Genomic DNA, 20,302 nt, shown 5'->3' with positions numbered 1-20,302 from the left:
CCCTTTGTGTATAAATCATGTACCCATTTTGACCTTATCTTGAGATGTTGATCTATACCTAGTTTCAGCCAAACTGCTTTCCAGTTTCCCCAGCAATTTTTGTTACACAGTATGTTCTTGCACCCAAAGCTTGGATCTTTGGGTTTATCAAATACTAGATTACTGTTGTCTTTTGCTACTATGTACTGTACACCTAATCTGTTCCAATGATTCACCACTCTTATTTCTTAGCTAGTACCAGATTGTTTTTTATGACTACAGTTTAGAAATAGAGTTTGAGATCTGATATTGATAGGCCACCTTCCCTCACTTTTTTTTTCATTGATTCTTTTGATATTATTGACCTTTTGTTCTTCCAGATGAATTTTGTTATTATTTTTTCTAGTTCTATAAAATAATTTTTGGTAGTTTGCTATGACACTGAATAATTAAATTGACTTAGGTAGAATTGTTATTTTTATTATATTGGCTTGACCTACCCATGAGCAATTAACATTTCCCTAATTGTTTATATCTGTCTCTATGTGTGCAAAAAAAGTGTTTTTTAATTGTGTTCATATAGTTCTTGGGTTTGTCTTGGCAGGTAGACTCCCAAGAGTTTTATACTGATTGCAGTTGCTTTAAATGGAATTTCTCTTTCTATCTCTTCCCACTGGACTTTGTTGATAATATGCAGAAATGGTGACAATTTATGTGGGTTTTATTTTATATCCTACAACTTTGCTGAAGTTGTTAGCTATTTCAATTAGTTTTTTTAGTTGGTTCTTTAAGTATACCATCACATCATCTGCAGAGTGATAGTTTTGTTTCCTCGTTGCCTATTATAATTTCTTTTTCTTCTCTTATTGCTATAGCTAGCATGTCTTTTATTAAAGTTCAACAGGACCAACATTTTTTTTGCTATTCATAGCTCTAGTTGCTCTACTTATCCATTAGTTTGAAAATGTATCACCTAAAAACTGTTATTTATATGATACCTTGGTCTTTATTTCTATATGGAATCTGTGCTACTATTTGTTACCTTCAAGGATGATGTAAAATGCAGCTAGGTGGTGTAGTGGATAGAGATTGGGCTGAGAATCAGGAAGACCCATCATGAGTTCAAATCTGGACTCAGATACTTCCTAGCTTTGTGACCCTGGGCAAGTCACTTTGTCATGTTGGCCTCAGTTTCCTCATCTGTAAAATGATATGGAGAAGGAAATGGCAAATCATTCCAGTACCCTTGCCAAGAAAACCCCCAAAAGGGGTCATGAAGAGTCAGACATGACTGAAATGACTCAACAGCAAAAATGACAATGTTATGCGTGATGTGTTTAACTTGATAAAGTTTTGTGAAATTGGTTGATATGTAAGGAAAAAGGACTGGGGAACCTACAAGCACTCTTGGGTTGTTTTTTTGTTTGTTTGTTTGTTTGTTTTATTTTGTTTTGTTTTTTGGTCATAGTTCTCTCACAAATCGCAGACTAAGGAATTGTCTAGGCTCTTGCTTCGTTTGTTTCAGCCACAGTAGACTAAATGGAAGCCCACAACATTCATTTGCATTCACTTGAGAAATACATATTTTTTATCTGCAAATAAAGCTATAATTAGAATGATGGTGATCAGAGTGAATACTAATCATTCACTCTGCTAGTGAACATAAAATGCAGACAGAGCATAAATAGGATCAGAGTAAGTAGAAAGATAACTATTTTTTAGAATGTTCTTTCAGGGAAGATGGAGTAACCATTCCTGATTTAGAAAAAAGTTCCCTTCTTTCAAAACTCCCAGAAAAGGAGATTCCCCACACCCCTAGAGCAAGGCCCTCCAAGGCCACATTAATAACTAATGCATCCTTTCTAAATTAACTCAACTGCTTTAATTTAAGTGGTTTTGTCCCTAGTGGAAATGGAAGTCACTGCCTTTCCAGTAGGAATTTTTCTCATACAGGCACAGTCCATTATTCATCATCCCTCACTCTGCTGCTCTCTAGGCTGAATAACTACAATCCATCTTGCTTATAGGTCTGCTTTTCTAATTCTTTAATCATCTTTGTAGCTCTCTTCTATAAAATCTCATTTGAAGACCTTGAGGAGAAAAGAGCAAAGGGTTGCCAGTCTGCAGTTAAGTATAAGTTCTTTTCACTGCTTGTCTTTACTCTGGCCATTTAGCCTTCTGGAGATTTGTATCCTGGGTATTTTCCAGCCTCCTTTCAAATTCACCTCCTTCTTTCATTGCACAATCAGAATACATTTGCACTGGTTGGTTTTAAAGTCATTTCAATAGGTCCTTATCAATTTGGACCTACTGTCTTAGTATCATCATGGAACTGGTATCTTTGGGATTAACAGCCTGTGTTAAAATAACTTCCATATGCTCTCTAAGGGCTAGGAACCCTGAATGAATATTTATTTTTCACATTTACTTTCTTCCTTAGAGTCATTCTGAATTGAATTTTTTCCCCTTTCCTTCAGGATTCATCTACTCCCCTTCTTTAAATATAATCAGTCTTCTCTACAAGATGGTAAAAACAAAGTGGGTGTCTACATGTCATTAACTCCACAGCAGCATGCCTGCTCTCCTGCACAGTTTACTCCTGACTCATCAGCCATCTTAAATGAGATCGACTAGGTACTAGGAGCATTGACAGAAAACAGAAAACAACAACAAAAGCAAACTTAAGTCATGGACTTAAAGATGAAAGTTGAAAAATTGGGGGGGGGGGAAGATTCATGTTTAAATCTTTGAGTCAAGAGGAAAGCACAGAGGAAATTTGGTAATGTATTTTTTCCCAAGATACACTATTAGAAGCCTTACCTGCTGCTTGTCACCTGAAGGCCTGATGGAAGGCCCTCCACTCTCAGGGTCTTCTTTACTCCACTTATAAAATTGTGGGGGGGGGTGAGGCTGCACTAGATGACCTCCATGATTTCTACCAGGTCAAAATATTTACCTCTTCTTTACAAAGCCCAAAGAGCAAATGGTAGGGCCAGGAAAAACCAACCACCACCACAAACCCAAAGAGCAGGGAACAACTCCCAGTCCAGTAGGCAAGGGGGATTTATTTCCTCCTTATGATATGTATTAGGGCTTTCAAGGGTGCTTACTATTAATATTTTGAAATAAGTTTTTATTTGTATATTTCAATTTTTAAAAATCTCATCACAATTTCCCTAGTAAACTTCACCTTCACCTACCAGAGAATCATCCCACAACAAATACTATTTTTAAAGAAAGAGAGGAAAAATTAGAATAACTCATCAATACATCAAAAAAGTCTGAAAATATGTGCAATGTCTAACATGTATGGACCTTATACCATTGAAAAGGGGTAGGAGTATCTTCTCATATCTCTTCTTTCAAGCCATGCTTGCTCTTTGCAATTTTGCAACATTTGTGGTTGGCCTTTCCACTTCCATTGCTGTACTCATTGATTCTATTGTTTTCTTGACTCTGCTTCCCGTTTGTATAGATCTTTCCATGCTTCTCTGCATTCATCATAGTCAACATTTCTTACAGTATAGTAAAGTTGCTTTGCATTAACATACCATAATTTATATAGCCATTCCCCAGTTGATTGGGCATCAAAAAGTATGGATGTCTTAATCATCTTATTTGCATACTTCAAGATCACTCTCCAAAATGCTTATACTGATGTACAGCTCTACCAATGATGCATTAGTGTGTCTTTATTCCCATAACCTTTCCAACATTAATTATTTTCATCTTTTGTTATTTCTGCCATTTTGCAGGGTGTGAGGTAAAACCTCAAAGTTGTGATATGTATTTCTCTTATTGTTGGTGATTTGGAGCATTCTTTCATATGTTTCTTATTACTTTACAATTCTCTTTTTCTTAAAAAAAAAAGATTTCTTACTCCCCCCATTATGCATAGGCTGGAACTCTAATAGACACTCAAAGGCCCAATCCCCATATGGATTGGCACAGAAGCTTTAACCCTCTCTATATCACTACCAAATCCACTTCACCCTTCCTTAGGCAACTGTGGCCCTCTGCTTCTAAGGACTCACCATATTTGTGCCTTAGTACAATCACTTGATCAGATTTAGCACTACCATTAGCCTCAAAATCCCAAACTCAAGCAATCAAATGTCAGCCTTGCCAGTATCAGGGTTTAGACACATGCACCACCATGCTTGGCATGAATGTTTCAATATAACCAGCTTTCTTTGCAATCTTATGTATTTTTAAAAACGTATTTTAAAACACCATTCTGAGAAGGGGTCTATCCATAGGGTTCAAACTGTAAACTTGGTCCATGACCCAAAAGCAGTTAAGAACCCCTGAGTTAGGGGTTCTAATCAACATTAGTTGAGTGAACAGGTCAAAAGAGAGATAAGACTTGCTAATAAATAATGGAAATGGGCCCCATTTCCATGTCTTTTGAAATTAAGTCCAATAATCCCACATCTGATGCTTACTATTTGTGTGATCCTGGGCACCGAAGTAAAGAACCTAGGCCTATTACCTCCTCTGTAAACATTCTGAGATCCCTCCCAGCTCTACATCTATGTCCTACTTCTTCCAGTGCCACATGATAATTCAAAGAGTTCACTGCATAGAAAAAATGAGGCAAGGTCTTCAGGTGAGAGGGTAGAAAAAGAGTATTTTCTTCATAAGACATTCTACCAAGGTTCACTGCCCTTCAAGGGAAGGGACCACGCAGTTTAATTTCCAAAATGTTATGGGTCCAGGCACTAAGATGACAACTCCTCTTTGATGGCTATTATAAAAGATAATTTATAATCCAAAAATCCTAGTTCAAATTATGGTGACATTTGACATAACCTGTAGTTAATTTCCTAGTTAGCAGTTTCAAAGTTCTTCTGTAGACTTCTAATATTAATAACAATAATTGTAATGACAATAGCAATAATAGCTAGCATTTATGAAGTACTTTAAGTTTTATAAAGTATTTTACAAGTATTGCTTCATTTGAACCTCACAACAACTCTAGAACATAGGTGCTATTATTATCTTCATTTTACAGATAAGGAAACTAAATAGTCTGAGATTAAGTAACTTGCTGAGAGCCACACACCTAGTAAGTGTCTGAGGTTGGATCTGAACTCAGGTCTTCCTGATTTCAGGTCCAGCACTCTATCTCTACCCATTCAACTTCCTGATGTAGCTACATTAATATAGCTCAAGTTTCAGGGTACACTTCAGCTGCTGTCACAGATGTTTAAAATATACATTTGAACATGGAATGGGAAGTCCTCCAATACTCAGTTTAATATTGGAGGTTATCATTGCATTTGAAAAAAAATGTTTGCCCCAAAATGTAGCATGAGAAATTCAATCACTATCCAGAAATGTCACAACCTAAAATTACATGTTAATTAGGAAGAAATATAATTTTCTAAAGAATACTTAATAGAACCAATTATTAAATATCAAAAGAGATACATCAAAATGAGTTAAAATAGAAAAAAAAATCTAAGATAGCCCAGAGGTTTTCTCAAGGAGTGACAAGGACAAGATCAAAACAGAAAGAAATTAAAACTATACCAAAATAATGTATTAGGACTAACTAGGAAGTAAATTTCAAAGAAAGTAAATTCTCTTTCCCATTAATTTCCTTCTCCTCACTACATTCTATATTCACAATATGAAGATGACACAAAAATGAAATTAAATGAGGATACAAGTAAAATTCTGAACTTTGCTTCAACAAATCACTTACATGAGTACAGAATGAGGGTGCCATCATTTAGCGGTAGTTTATGTGGAAAAAAAAAAAAGACCAAGGAGTTTTGGTTGACTACATGTTTTCTCTAAATCCACATGTGATACAACTGATATAAAAAACTAATGTGTTTTGGGGGCTATACTAAGGCCGGTTTTGTTTTGTTTTTCCTTGTGTGTGTATCTAGACGCAAGTCTAGATCAAGGGTGGGGACATTCCTGCCCTTGTCAGAGTGCATGTATGGTATTTTTCCTTTACAGAAGGTAGAAAGTATAATTTTGATTACAGGAAATTAAACAGTTTCACACAAACAAAAACAATGTAGCTAAAATTAAAAGAAAATCAGGAAAATGGGGGAAATTTTGCAACAAGTTTCTCTAATAAAGGTCTAATTTCCAAAATATATAGGGAACTCGGCCAAATTTACAAGAAAAAGAGCCATTCCTCAATTGACAAATGGTGAAAGGATGTGAATTGGCAGCTTCCAGAGAAAGAAATTCAAGGTACCAATAGCCATATGAAATGCTCTAAATCACTAATAGTTGGAGAAATGCAAGTTAAAATATCTCTGGGGTACCCACTTTATACCCAAAAGACTGGTTAAGGTATCAAAAAAAAGAAAATTACAAATAGTGGAAATGCATTGTTGATGAAGTTGTAAATGGGAACAATCTTTGTGGAACTATGCCCCCAAATCTATTAAACTGCACATCCTCTTTGACATTCTGATACTACAACTAGGACTATACCCCAAAGAGAACAAAGAAAGAGAAAAGAGACCCATTGTATGAAAATATTTATAGCAGAAACTGAATGACGAATGTATATTTTTCAGATAAAAAAACATGAAAATCGATGAAGGATAGGCATGTGAGAAACAATTGAAGGAGTTGGGACTGTGTAGTCTGGAGATGTTAAGAATTAGGTATGCTACGACAGCTGTCTTCAAGTATTTAAAGTCCTATCACATAGAAGGGAGATTGGATAGCTATACAATGTATGGAAATCACACAGAAGCAGATTTAGGCTTGCTTTAAGGAAAAAGTGTTTAACCATTGGGATGAGCCAAAATTAAAATCTGGTACCGTGGAAGAGAAATGTCTTACAGTCTCATTGGAGACTGTCAAGTAGAAGATGTATGAATAATTGTTGGATATGTTATTTATATTATCATATCATCTCATTAATCAGGTACAGGTCAGATGAGCCTTTAAGTTCCTTTTCAACTCTAAGATACTGTGATTCCTCATCCTGATCTCTAACTAATTCTGATGATCTTTTATGGTCGAGATCTAATGCAATTTTCTCCATGAAGCCTTCCCTGATAACCCAAGCCAGAAGTGATGTCTGCTTCATGTTAGTACCACTCATATGGCATATATGTACTGCTTTTTTAATATAGATATTTGTGCATGAGTCATCTTCCTGCCTAGACTGAATTCTACCTTAGACTAAGGACTACATTTATGTAAGGCCCACCTCCTTCAAAAGAATTTTCCTAATCACCCCAGTTCTTTTTTTTCCCTTTTTTCTTTTTTTTTTACATAAAATTGGAACTTTAATACCAATATCCACTGGAGAAAATAAAGAAGTAAAGAAATTCAACAAAGAATCTCTGTAGATCCATAAAATTATGTCAACATTTACTTTAGTACTTGGCAATATCAATAGGAGGCGAAAGGAAAGATGGCCCCAGTTCTGTCTGTGCCCTCTCTCTCTCCCCTAATTTCAATCACTTTGCATTTTTTTTACCTATTCCATATGTATATGTGAACATGTTATATCTGCCAGTACAATCTAAGTTCCTTGAGGATAAAATAAATATTTATTACATTCATATGGACTGATAGTTGTATGCCACAAAATGTTGTGACTCTACACACTACCACTTAAACTCTATCAGATTCTAAATTTCCTAAAGTGAGCCTAAAGAGAATCTCTAGCTCTTCCTTCCCTCCTTTTGCCATTACCTCTGGGAAATGTCCCACACCATTCTTTGTCAGTCAAAATAGTCTCCTCCCTATTCTGAATGCATTTTCCCTGACCCCTAAAAATTTCTAGAAAACTTATATCTTCCCAAAACCTTTCTTGTTTAAAAGGAGAAAAATGTGGATGTGCTCTTATTTTCTCAAAGGAAGAATAAGTGTACAATGAAGAAAACCAGTATTGATAATTTTTTCAAACATTATTAGAATTAAGTTTTAGAAAATAAGATTCTTCAAGGCAAATGGCTAATATTTTGGAGGAAAAAAATAAGAGTCTATTAGGAGTCTTATTAAATATTATTTGATGATAAATATGACCCAATGATCATGAAAAGTTAATTCCTTCTTTTACATTTCTACCCTAATCATATCAAGGCATCCTTGAAAGCTAGTCAGGTATAACTGTTACTGATGCAAGTCTTTTCATGGTGGTAACATAATTTTTGCATGCCATGCTATAATGTTTTAGGCCAAGAGCCATTAAGAGAACTTGTACAATATAGAGGAATAAGCCCCTAAGAAACCCCAGTTTGCTAGATAACCATTTCTTATGACTACCTTTATAATACTAAGCAATTATTTTCACCATTTTCCCAAACGATTATCTCTTCAATTTTAGCTGTTCTTTTCTTTTGACATGAGAAGATTCATATCCAAAAAGAAAAACAGACCTATTATGGCCTATTTCTCAGGTTGTTATATAATATTTTCAAATTTGTTCTCAGGGGCAAAGATTTTAACTTTGGTTACCCTAGTAAGACCTCTATTTCAGTCCTCCAGAAGTATTGCCTATAGTAGCAGAATTGGAGATTTTAGATTGCTTTTTCTTCCCTAAGAGATAGATTTCTTTTTGGATAATCATTGATTTCAATTTAAAAATTCTCCATGAATAAGTGAATTGTCATATGACGCCACTTTAGCAGTACCTATTCTCATTTTCCTACCTCTTGGCCTAACCTGTAACAACACTGAGGGAAAAGAAAAACGGCCCAAGCAGAAACTGAGATTTTATAGGCTTACATGGCCCCAACTTGTATTTTTTTCTTTTTTTGCTCAGTCTCAGATTATTTATTTATACATATCATCCAGAGATAACTACTTAACTGATCAGTGGCTATCAAAGCCTAAACATCCACTTAAAATGAAGTCTTTCTTCTATCTCACCAAAACTTACCAATTACCATATGCCTTCATAAGTTGGACCAGATGGCATTAGATTTTATTTAGCATACTATTTCTCATCTCTTAGCTAGCAAGTTTGTTTTTACTGAAATGATACAGTTTCATATATCCATTCTTCTTCACTCACCAATTCTTTGGTCATGTCTCTTGTCACTTTATTTTTTTTTATAATTTTTTAACATTTTTTTCCAATTACACAGAACAATTTTTTACATTTTTTAAATTATCAGTTACATATTCCCTCCCTCCCTCTCCTCCTCCCTCATTGAGAAGGCAAGCAATTTGGTATAGGTTATACATGTGCAGTCAGGAAAACATTTCCATATTAATCATGTTGTGAAAGAAAACAGACCTAAAAAAAAACAAGAAAAATAAAATTTAAAAAAAGTATGCGTCTACTATTTTTACTTTCTTTTTGTTTTTGTTTTTTGTTTTTTCTTTTTCGTGGGTTTTCCCTTTTGTCCTGATTTTTCTTTCACAACATGACTAATTTGGATATATTGTTATCATGATTGTGCATGCATAACCTATATCAGTTTGCTTGCTATCTTGGGGCAGAGAAAAACTTGGAATCAAAAATCTTATAAAAATGAATGTTGAAAACTAAAAACAAAAGTATGCTTGGATCTACATTCAGACTCCATTAGTTCTTTCTGTGGAGGTGGATAGCATTTTTCACCATATGTCCTTCAGAATTGTCTTGGATCTTTGACCCAGCAATAGCACTTCTAGGGCTGTATCCCAAAAAGATCAAAGAATTGGGAAAAGAACCCACATGAAAAAAAAAATGTTTATAGCAGTTTTTTTTCGTGGTGGCAAAGGATTGGAAATTAAGGGAATGCCCACCAATTGGGGAATGGCTGAACAAGTTGTGGTCTAAGAATGTAAAGGAATACTAATTGTGCTGTAAGAAATGATGAGAAGGAAGACTTCTGGAAAACCTGGAAAGACTTGTATGGATTGATGTTGAATGGAGTGAGCAGAACCAAGAGAACGTTGTACACTCTAACAACAACACTGTGTGATGACTAGCTTTGATAGACTTAGCCCTTCTCAGAAACGCAAGGATCTAAGACATCTCCAAAAGTCTCATGATGGAAAATGCTATCCACATCCAAAGAAAGAACTATGAAGTTTGAATGCAGATCAAAGCATACTATTTGCTATTTTTTTCTTCTGTTTTGTTTTGTTTCCTCTTTCTTGTGGTTCCTCCTATTGGTTCTAATTCTTCCTTACAACATGACTAATGTGAAAATATGTTTAATAGGAATGTATATGTATAACCTATATCAGATTGCATGCCATCTTGGAGAGGGAGGTGAGGAGGGAGGGGGAGAAAAATTTAAAACTCAAAAGCTTATGGAAGTGATTGTTGATAAATCAAAATAAATTAATAAAAAATGAAGAAAAAAGAATTGTCTTGGATCATTGTATTGCTCAGAACAGCTAAGTCATTCACCGTTGATCAATGTCCAATATCGTGGTTACTGGGCACAACATTCTCCTGGTTCTGCTCAGTTCACTTTGCATCAGTTCACATAAGTCTTTCCAGGTTTCTCTAAAATCATCCTACTCATCATTTCTTATAGCACAATAGCATTTCATCACAATCATATACACAACTTGTTCAACCATTCCCCAACTGGTGGGCATTCCCCCAATTTCTAATTATTTGATACCACACTAAAAAAGCTGCTATACATATTTTTGTACATATATGACATTTTTTTAAAAATAATTTTTATTGTTTTTATATTACCATAATTTCCCCTAGTATTCCTCCTCACCATGTAACAAATAATATTTTAAGGACCAAAAAGATAAAAACTTAGTAAAACTCATCAATGCATCAGAAAAAATCTGCAATGTAACATATTTTTGGACTTCCCACCACTGCAAAGAGGTAGGTTAGGAGTACTCATATCTCTCCTTGGGAACCATGCCTGTTCTTTGTAATTATGCAGTATTAACTTTCTTTTCTTCTTTTTGTGACTGTCTTTTCCACTTATATTGCTATACTTATTCTGTATATTGCTTTCTTGACTCTGCTTACTTCAATCTGATTTAGTTCATGTAGATCTTCCTATGTTTCTTTGTATTCATCAAATTCATAATTTTTTAGCACAAAAATGTTTCATCAAAATCATGTACAAAAATTTATATAGCCATTCCCCAATCTCTAGGCATCTATTTTGTTTCTAAATTTTTCTATCAAAAAACCATAGCTGTAAATATTTGGTGTACATGGAAACTTTCTTCTTATCAATGGCCTCCTTGGGTTTTAAGACTAGCAGTGGGAAATTGTGGGGTGGACTGAAAGCAGTGACTTGCTTGAACTCTCTCCCAAAGCCCTCCAAATACCTGTAAAAATGGCTTTAAACAAATTCTAAATGAGCAGAACTCACAAAAAGACAGAGTGAAACAAATTTCCACCCCAAGACAACCTGACTGGTTGATCAGAAAGGTATATCACGCTGCACGGAGAGAGGAGAGGAGTGCAGTGCGTGCAGGCCACAGCGAACCTGGAGCAGGCCTCAGAGGATTGAATTGCAGGCAGCTGTGGCGGTTTCCAGACTTCTCAACCCAGGAATGCCAAAAACAACTTAGAAGGTCAGTGGGAAAAGTCTGTGACTGCTGTGAGAGAGGACCTAGGTCTCAGCCGCAAATCCCAAGCAAGGCCTCTGGGGCAGTGGCCCTCCTGAGCTTCTGGCCCACAGACTGAGGGGGAATTGAGTGGCTAATCAGAGGGGGATTGCAGGGATCTCTTTGTCAGAGCTGAGGCAGAAATCTCTTGCTTTGCCTGTGCCTGGATCTGGGTCACAGTTCTGAGGGGCAGTCCTGGGGTGAGGAGGAGCACTAGAGTGGTTGAGCTTGTTGTGGCAGTGGAGAGGAACCATCCTGCCCCTTATCATACCACCTTGGAGGAACTGAAAATTTACAGGTCCCTAGAACTATCTCTGAAAACAGCTGTATAAACCCCCAAAGCTTGGGACAGTACATTCTCCACATTGGAAGCAGACTCTTACCTTAACAAAGAGTTTAAAACTCAAGTAATTGACTAGGATCATGAGTAAGCAGTGCAAAAAGAGTCAGACTATATTACCTTACTTTGGTGACAAAGAATATCAAAACATACAACCAGAAGAAGACAACCAAGTCAAAGCTCCTACATCCAAAGCCTCCAAAAGAAATATGAATCAGTCCCAGGCCCTGGAAGAGCTCAAATGGGATTCTGAGAAGCAAGTAAGAGAAGTAGAGGAAAAACTGGGAAGAGAAATGAGAGTGATATAAGAAAATCATGAAAAATAAGTCAACAGCTTGATAAAGGAGACCCAAAAAAATACTGAAGAAAATAACACCTTAAAAAATAGCCTAAACCAAATTGGCAAAAAGCCAATGAAGAGAAGAATGCCCTAAAAGGCAAAATTGGCCAAATGGAAAAGGAAGTCCAAAAGATTACTGAAGAAAATACTTCCTTAAAAATTAGAATAGAGCAATTGGAAGCTAGTGACTTTATGAGAAATCAAGACACTGTAAAACAAATCCAAAAGAATGAAAAATTAGAAAACAATGTGAAATATCTCCTTGGAAAAACAACTGACCTGGAAAATAGATCCAGGAGAGAGAATTTAAAAATTATTGAACTAACTGAAAGCCATGATCAAAAAAAGAGCCTAGATATCATCTTTCAAGAAATTATCCAGGAAAACTGCCCTGATATTTCAGAACCAGAAGGCAAAATAGAAATGGAAAGAATCTACCGATCTCCTCCTGAAAGAGATACCCAAAGGAAAACCCCTAGGAATATTGTAGCCAAATTCCAGAGTTCCCAGGTCAAGAAAAAATATTACAAGCAGCCAGAAAGAAACAATTCAAGTATTGTGGAAACACAATCAGGATAACACAAGATTTAGCAGCTTCTACATTAAGGGACCACAGGGCATAGAATATAATATTCTGGAGGGCAAAGGAGATAGGATTGCAACCAAGAATCACCTACCCAGCAAAACTGAGTATAATCCTTCAGGGGAAAAAATGGTCATTCAGTGAAATAGAAGACTTTCAAGCATTCTTGATGAAAAGACCAGAGCTGAATAGAAAATTTGACTTTCCAATACAAGACACAAGTGGAACATGAAGAGGTAAACAGGAAAGAGAAATCATAAGAGACTTATTAAGGTTGAACTGTTTACATTCCTGCATGAAAAGATGATATTTGTAATTCATGAGACCTTTGTTAGTATTACGGTAGTTGGAGGGAAAAATATATGTATATATGTGTGTGTGTGTATATATATATATATATATATATATATAATACATATACATACACATATATATTTATATATAGATAGATAGATAAAGAGATGGAGGACACAGGGTGAGTTGAAGATGAAGGGGTAATATCTGGAGAATAAAATTAAGGGGTGAGAGAGGATTATACTAGGAGAAGGAGAAAGGGAGAGGTAGAATGGGGTAAATTATCTCACAAAAAAAAAAACAGAAAAGAAAAGACTCTTATAGTGGAGGGGAAATGGGGGAAGGTGAGAGAGAATGAGTGAATCTTATTCTCATAGGATTTGACTTAAGGAGGGAATAACATACACACTCAATTGGATATGGAAATCTGTCTTACCCTACAGGAAAATAGGGGGGAAAGGGACAAGAGAGTAGGGGATGATAGAGAGGAGGGCAGATTGGGAAAGGGGGTAATCAGAAGTAAATACTTCTGAGGAGAGACAATCAAAAGAAAGAATAGAATAAATGGGGGGGCAGGATAGGATTAAGGGAAATAGAGTTAGTTTTTCATAGCATGTCTACTATGGAAGTGTTTTACATAGCTGCACATATATAATCTATATTGAGTTGCTTGCCTTTTCAATGAGGGTGGGTGGGGAGGGAAGAAGGGAGAAAATTTGGAACTCAAAGTTTTAAAAACACATGTGTAAAAAAAAGTTTTTTACATGTAACTGGGAAATAAGAAATACAGGAAATGGGTACAGAAATCTATCCTGCCCTACAGGAAAATAGAAGGGGGAAGGGGATAAGAGAAGGGTGGGAGAGATAGCAGGAAAAGCAGACTAGGGGAAGGGGTATTCAGAATGCATGCCATCTTGGGGTGGGGGGAGGGGCAAGATGGGGTGAAAATTTGGAACTCAAAATTTTGTGGAAGTAAATATTGAAAACTAAAAATAAATAAATTTATTAATAAAAAAAGGACTAGCAGTAGAATCTCTAAGCCAAAGGGTATGAATATTTTATTCAATTTATCTGCATAATCACAAATTGCTTTCCAGAATGTTGTACCATTTCATAGTTCCATCAACAATGTATTATTGTGCCTATGTTTTCCTAATCTCTTTTGTTATTTTTGCCATTTTGAAGAGTATGAGTTGAAACCTCAGGCTTGGTTTGATTTACATTTCTCTTATTGCTTTCTTTCATGTGTGTGTAAATAGTTTGTACTTCTTTTGAGAACTGTTTGTTCATATCAATCACTTCCATAAGGATAGAATCATTTATTAAGCAATTACTTTGTGCAACACTCTGTTTTAAGCACTGGAGAATCAAACAGAAAAATAAAACAGTCCTTACTTTCACTGAGTTCATATTCTAATAGGGAAGACCACAGCTAGGGAAGTTTTCCACTGCAAGTTAGTGTGATAATTCATTTTTAAAGAGTAAAGCAACTTATTTGCCTTAGTGCACATGGAAGTGTTATTTTTAAAAACTTTTGAACCTATTTGAGATCATCATGGAGACAGACAGAATCCAGATTTTCTCATCTCTAATTATTTTCAAATCCGTAATAGGATGCTAATGAGTAATCTAACATCACAATTTACTTTCTGTGCTATAAACCACCTAACATCATTCTAATAAAATACCTACAATACCTGGAGACAATATTTTTCCAAGGTAAGTCAAGGAGACCCCACTTAAAAGTGATGTGATTATCACAAAATTAACCATAAGTGGTCTTCCACTAACACCTATCCCTTTATTTCTCTTAGAATAGAAAAATATTAATCTACCTCAGAACATATAATAATTCAAGTCACACATCATATCTAAAAAGAGCTTTCCTTATATGCTCAGAAAAATCTTCATTCAACATTTAAGTCAACAGGCAATTTACCAAGCACCTACTATGTTCTGAGGACACAAAGATAAAACCAGTCTGTCCTTGTAGAGCTTATATTCTGTTGGGACAAAGGACCATATATTTTAAAAATTAAATACAAAAAATTTACAAAGAAATCGCCACAGGGAAGGGGGAAAGAAAAGGTACTGGCAACTGAGCATCACAGCATGCTCCCTGTAGAAGGTGAGATTTGAAGGAACCTTGAGAGTCTATGAGGTGCAGGTGAGTGAAGGAGAATTAAGTACAATAAATCTAGAAAGCTAGCCTAACACAACTGAGGGCAATCATGTGACAAACTTGAGTTATAAAAATGTTTGAATTATATTCTGTATGTTGTATTATAAGACTATGGGGAGATATTCAATAGAGGTTAGAAAGACTTATGGTAAAATTGGAAAAAAGAAAAGTTTGGAGTTTGGGTAAATGAGATGCTCCAAATTAAAAAAAAAAAAAAACATGCACTTGTCTTTATTTTCTGAATAACGCAGCTGTCTTTTTTACTCTAGTGACATTAGAATGTCATGGAAAGAGCAATGATATCTACGTTTAATTCCTCCTAACTCTATCACCACAGTCAAGTCCCTTAACCTTGATGAGCCTCACTTTACCCATCTATAAAGTGATAACAATACTTGACATATATAATTCACAAGGTCATGTTGCTTTATATAAACCACAAAGAACTATCATTATAATAATATTATGAACATTAATTTCTAAAATGATACTTATCCTTTTACTTTTCCTCTTGGGATTTCTGCCCTATTTTCCAAATTTATTTAAGGATATAAATAATTTTATTATGAAAACCAAAGTAAATTTTATCTATTCTTTTGCATATATCATATCTGATGTGCCCCACTGTGGCAGACTTATTTGGGACCATGACTACTAAGACCTAATCAGATTCTGAGTTTAGAATAACCCAAGTCTGATAAGAAACCCTTTAGTTGCTGAAAAATTACCCACTGCTAATTTATAATCAATGACTTGTGTCCAGACAAAATTTAATGGGGAAAACTCTGGATTTAATTCTTCCCTTTTTACTTCTGGAAAAGCTTTACAGATTCTCCTGAGCAGCCCCTGACAATTCAAAGAATGAATCATTTCAATTTAGAAGTGAAATAGACACTAGCTAAAGACCATCTATCTAGTCCAACAACTCATTTGAGAGATGAAGAAACTAAGGCCAAGAGTAAGTTATCAGGCCTACCATCTGCCACAAATCACAAACTTTATGTGCTTAAAATGCTGCTCACTGCCTTTGAATCAAGATTCAATATTAAAAGGCCAACTATAACGCATTTATTTTTCCCCCACTTCAAATAGCTTCAAGCAGTGTTTCTTAAGCATGTCTGTGAGATTGAAAAGGGTAAAGTCTTTAAATCCAAGCAACAAGCAGTAAGTAAATGCTTATTGCCTGAGTTTAAGGACTGAGTTTTTGCTCAGTCTTATATCTCCCAAAGTGACCACCACAGTAAGGCTGCAAAAACTAGGTAGTGAATAATTTTTTGGTATTTGATAACCTTCCACTGGAAAAAGATTACACTCATTATTATTCATATTTCTGCATCTTAATCTACACCTGTTGACATCTTGAAAACAGAGTTTGAAATTTTGGTTCTGAATGCAAAGGATTTAAAGGAGAGTGTCAAAAATGCCTACTATAATGTTCAGTTGGAGAAGGAATCAGCTTTCCAGTTTACCTAATTTCATGGTAGAAAAAGAAAACACTATAGCGTGATTCCTGGCTTATCACAATAAAACATGGACATGATATATTGGATGTCACTATAAACCTAATGTGATTCCTACAATTTTACCCCTCTGCAAAATTTGGAAACCATATCATTAAAGAAATAAATGAACAATAAATACAAGATAATAAATATAAATCTAAAAGCTAATCAAAATCTCAATTCACCCTACTGATCAGTTTGGCCAAAACATTTAGGCCAAACTATAATGAATTTAAAATGAGAAGTTGGGAATTCAGGCACATACATTTTAATACAAGCTCAATTATTTTTTTATGACCCCATCGCAGCTCTTGTCAGGTGAACAGTGAATACTGAAGCTGACAGAGCTTAGTGCATAAGCAGATAGACTAAAGGAGAATATTCTAAAAACAGAAAGAATGAATAAAACTTGAGAAGAAACCAAGGTACTTAAATGAATGATAAAATATAAAATAAAGTAAACCAATAGAGCCAGATAAAATGCAGAACCCTGTAAACTCCCCGAGAGAACATGGAATACTACCAGAAAATTCCAGAATGGGTCAAAAGAGAAATAAAATTCATAAAGAAAGAAATTAGGTATGAATCTAGGTCAGAAATTAGAGATCTAATCATAGAACCAAATGACACTACTAGCAAAGCAGGTAAAAATGAATATATTATGGAGAATCCAAAGTATAAAGAGCTATGTGAGAATGACAGATCTGGAAATAGTAGAGGAAAATTTAACAGAAGAAACGATGTTGATTCTACAAAGGCCAAAGTGCCTATCTTTGAAGACAAGAAACACAGAGATAACTTAAGGATCAGAGATCTCCCAAAAGAGCACAAGGCAAAAAAGGTACAATACTATGGGCTGGGCCTCAAACCCTAGTCTTTTAATTCCAAGTCACAGTACAAGTATTCTATACCATGCTGCCTCAAAGTAGTCTAATCATTTCATTTTCCCACTGATAACAATCTTCCCACAATCACTCCCTTCCTTCACAGGTCTTTATTTAATCTACTTATCTCCTTTTCTCATCCTCTCTACAATCACCATCCTTACCTGAGCCATTTATGGAGCACAAATCTGTCAGAAGTGTGGGTAGAGCAGGAAACCTGCACACTAGAGAAAGCAATCAACTTGATAAAGGTGATATGGCAATAGTCATTTTAATAAATGACTGATTTATAAGGTTCACATAAATCTATCTCCAAATTCAATTAAATTATTCCCTAGGCTCCGAATTATGACTTGCAAGTCTTTCATATTCCACAGATATAAAGCCCCAAACTTACAGTCTGCCTTCCAAACCATGGCTGGCAACAGCCATGTTGCCTCTTAGCTTTCAGTTTCAAGACAGCAAATAAATATGGAGTGTGTTGCTGACTTCACAGCTGGCAAACTCTCAGTTTTCCTGGATAAGTCTATTCAGACTCCAAATTTTGCATTACAGTGGCTGGTATGTCAAAAGCAAATGGGGGCTAGGAGGGTAGGGAAAATCTAAAGACCATATAGATTGTTTTAAAACAGCTGTGCATCTCTAAGGATGCTATTTGATTTAAACTGTATGCCTGGGGGGAGAAACACTTTAATAAAATAAGACAGTGGAGGCATATCACATCTAGATTTCAGTAAAGACAAAACTGACCTTGAGACAAGTTTGTCTTTCAGGCTCCAAAGTGACAGGAAATGACATTTGATCTATGCCTATAAAGTCATTTATAATCCCAGGAAAAAAAAAATGAACCAGTTTCTCCCATCATTGGTTTGTTCAAAGGATTAGGCAGCATTTTATTTCCCTCTACTGGATAGTGCCATTCCAGAGACTTGAATACTACAAGATTCTCGTTTTCTACCATTGAAAAGAATTATCAAAATCATCCATTTGTTCCATACATAATATAATGGATAAAGTTTCCATATAGTATGTTCTCTAGGTGAAAGGTAGTCTGGTATAGTAGATAAAGACCCAGGAAAACCTGAGTTTAAATCTTATTTCTGACATATGCTGCCTAGGTGACTCTGGGTAAATCAGTTCACCTCTCAGGTTCTATGAAACTTTCCAAGACTATAAGGTGCAGGGAAGGACCTAACTAGCATAGAAAGAATTTCCTCAGCCAAGAATCCCCTATATAGTAATGAAACCACAAGTCCAGGCCTTACATCTTCTACAATAGAGAGTTATAGACATGCGTTGCTCATAAAATCCCTTTTCAAAACGCCAAGTCTTACATGCTCTTTTTGAAAGCAATCAGAAAGCTCCCTTTCATTAGTACCCAATTATCTGATGGTCTATCCAAAATGGGGATGTTTTGAGTCTTCTGCTGCAAAACTTCTGTTGAAAATAGGACAAAAAATCAAGAGTAAAGGTACTTTGTTGTTTTACTTCGAATTGCTCTTTGCTGACATGTTTACTTGGGTTCCATGAATTTTTAATGATAGCATCAAAATTCACAAAATATATTTTACCTGCCTCACCTACTGGTTCTTCAGTATTATCACATTGAAAATATTCAAGAAAATATGACATATGACCAGCTGTTATATTACCAAGGTAAAATTGAAAGGGTACTCAATTCTTTGCATATTTTAAAATAACGTTTTCTTTGAGCTGCAGCAAAATTCAAACTGTATTTAAAGTCTTTCATTGAATGCAGGACCTTGGAGTTAGTAGAAATCTTAAATAGCTATTGAATTGGATTTTAACCTTTGATTTTTTTTTTCATAATAGTACTGGTAAAATATGTCATTGTTTTCAGGTTAGGCATTATGGAAAAATGAAGGTTATAAGAAAGAAGGAAAAAAGAGCACTGTACAACTTCATTCCATTTTAGTCTTCCATTTATTTTTATTTTTTGACTAGGACTTCAAAATCTTTAGCAATACTCTGAGTTCCTTTGGGGGTATCATTTGTACCCATAAAGGGATCGTCAGCTTTGCCAGTTCTTGAGAATGTGGTCTCTCTAAGGTGGGATAGCAAATAGGTGATCAGTTTCACTTCAAGCAAGAGTCAGCACTATTCTTCTCTTCTTACTATGATCATTGTTGCATGACTTCTCATCTGAAGTCCTCTGAGGATACATGTATCTATGTCATCGACCCTTAGAGCATGTTGCCTCCTTCAGAGCTGGTCCAGCTGCCTCTTGTATGTATCTATTGTATACCTTCAATTATTCATTTGTCTGGATCTTTCTGCCTCCCGTCCTTTTCTATGTTTCATTCCTTCATCATACAACCTGTTGCAACTCCCTTCTATACCCTAAAGATCCTTTTGCTTTCTTGGTTCCTTGTTTAAGACTTCCATTTTTCCAAGCAACACTGTTTTCTCTGACCAAAAGAATTGAAAAGTGTTCCCTTCCAGTTTTTCCTCTAAGATAGAGACTAACTAGTACTCTCTATATAAGCACGGGTGTTAGACGTAGTACTGGCAGAAGCACAAAGTACATTCTCTACTGGTTACAGGAAATTAGTCTTGTCTTCTCCACTTGCTTGAAACAAGTTCCATAGAAGTTTATCTTCTTTTTGGTTACTATCTTGGCTACTAACTCTCTTGGCTAACTGTGGTGGCAAACT

This window comes from Vombatus ursinus, unplaced genomic scaffold (assembly GCF_900497805.2).
Source record: "Vombatus ursinus unplaced genomic scaffold, bare-nosed wombat genome assembly UNPS02014903.1, whole genome shotgun sequence".
NCBI classification, from domain to species: domain Eukaryota; kingdom Metazoa; phylum Chordata; class Mammalia; order Diprotodontia; family Vombatidae; genus Vombatus; species Vombatus ursinus.
The sequence above is the reverse complement of the archived record's forward strand: the minus strand, read 5'-3'. Positions refer to the sequence as shown.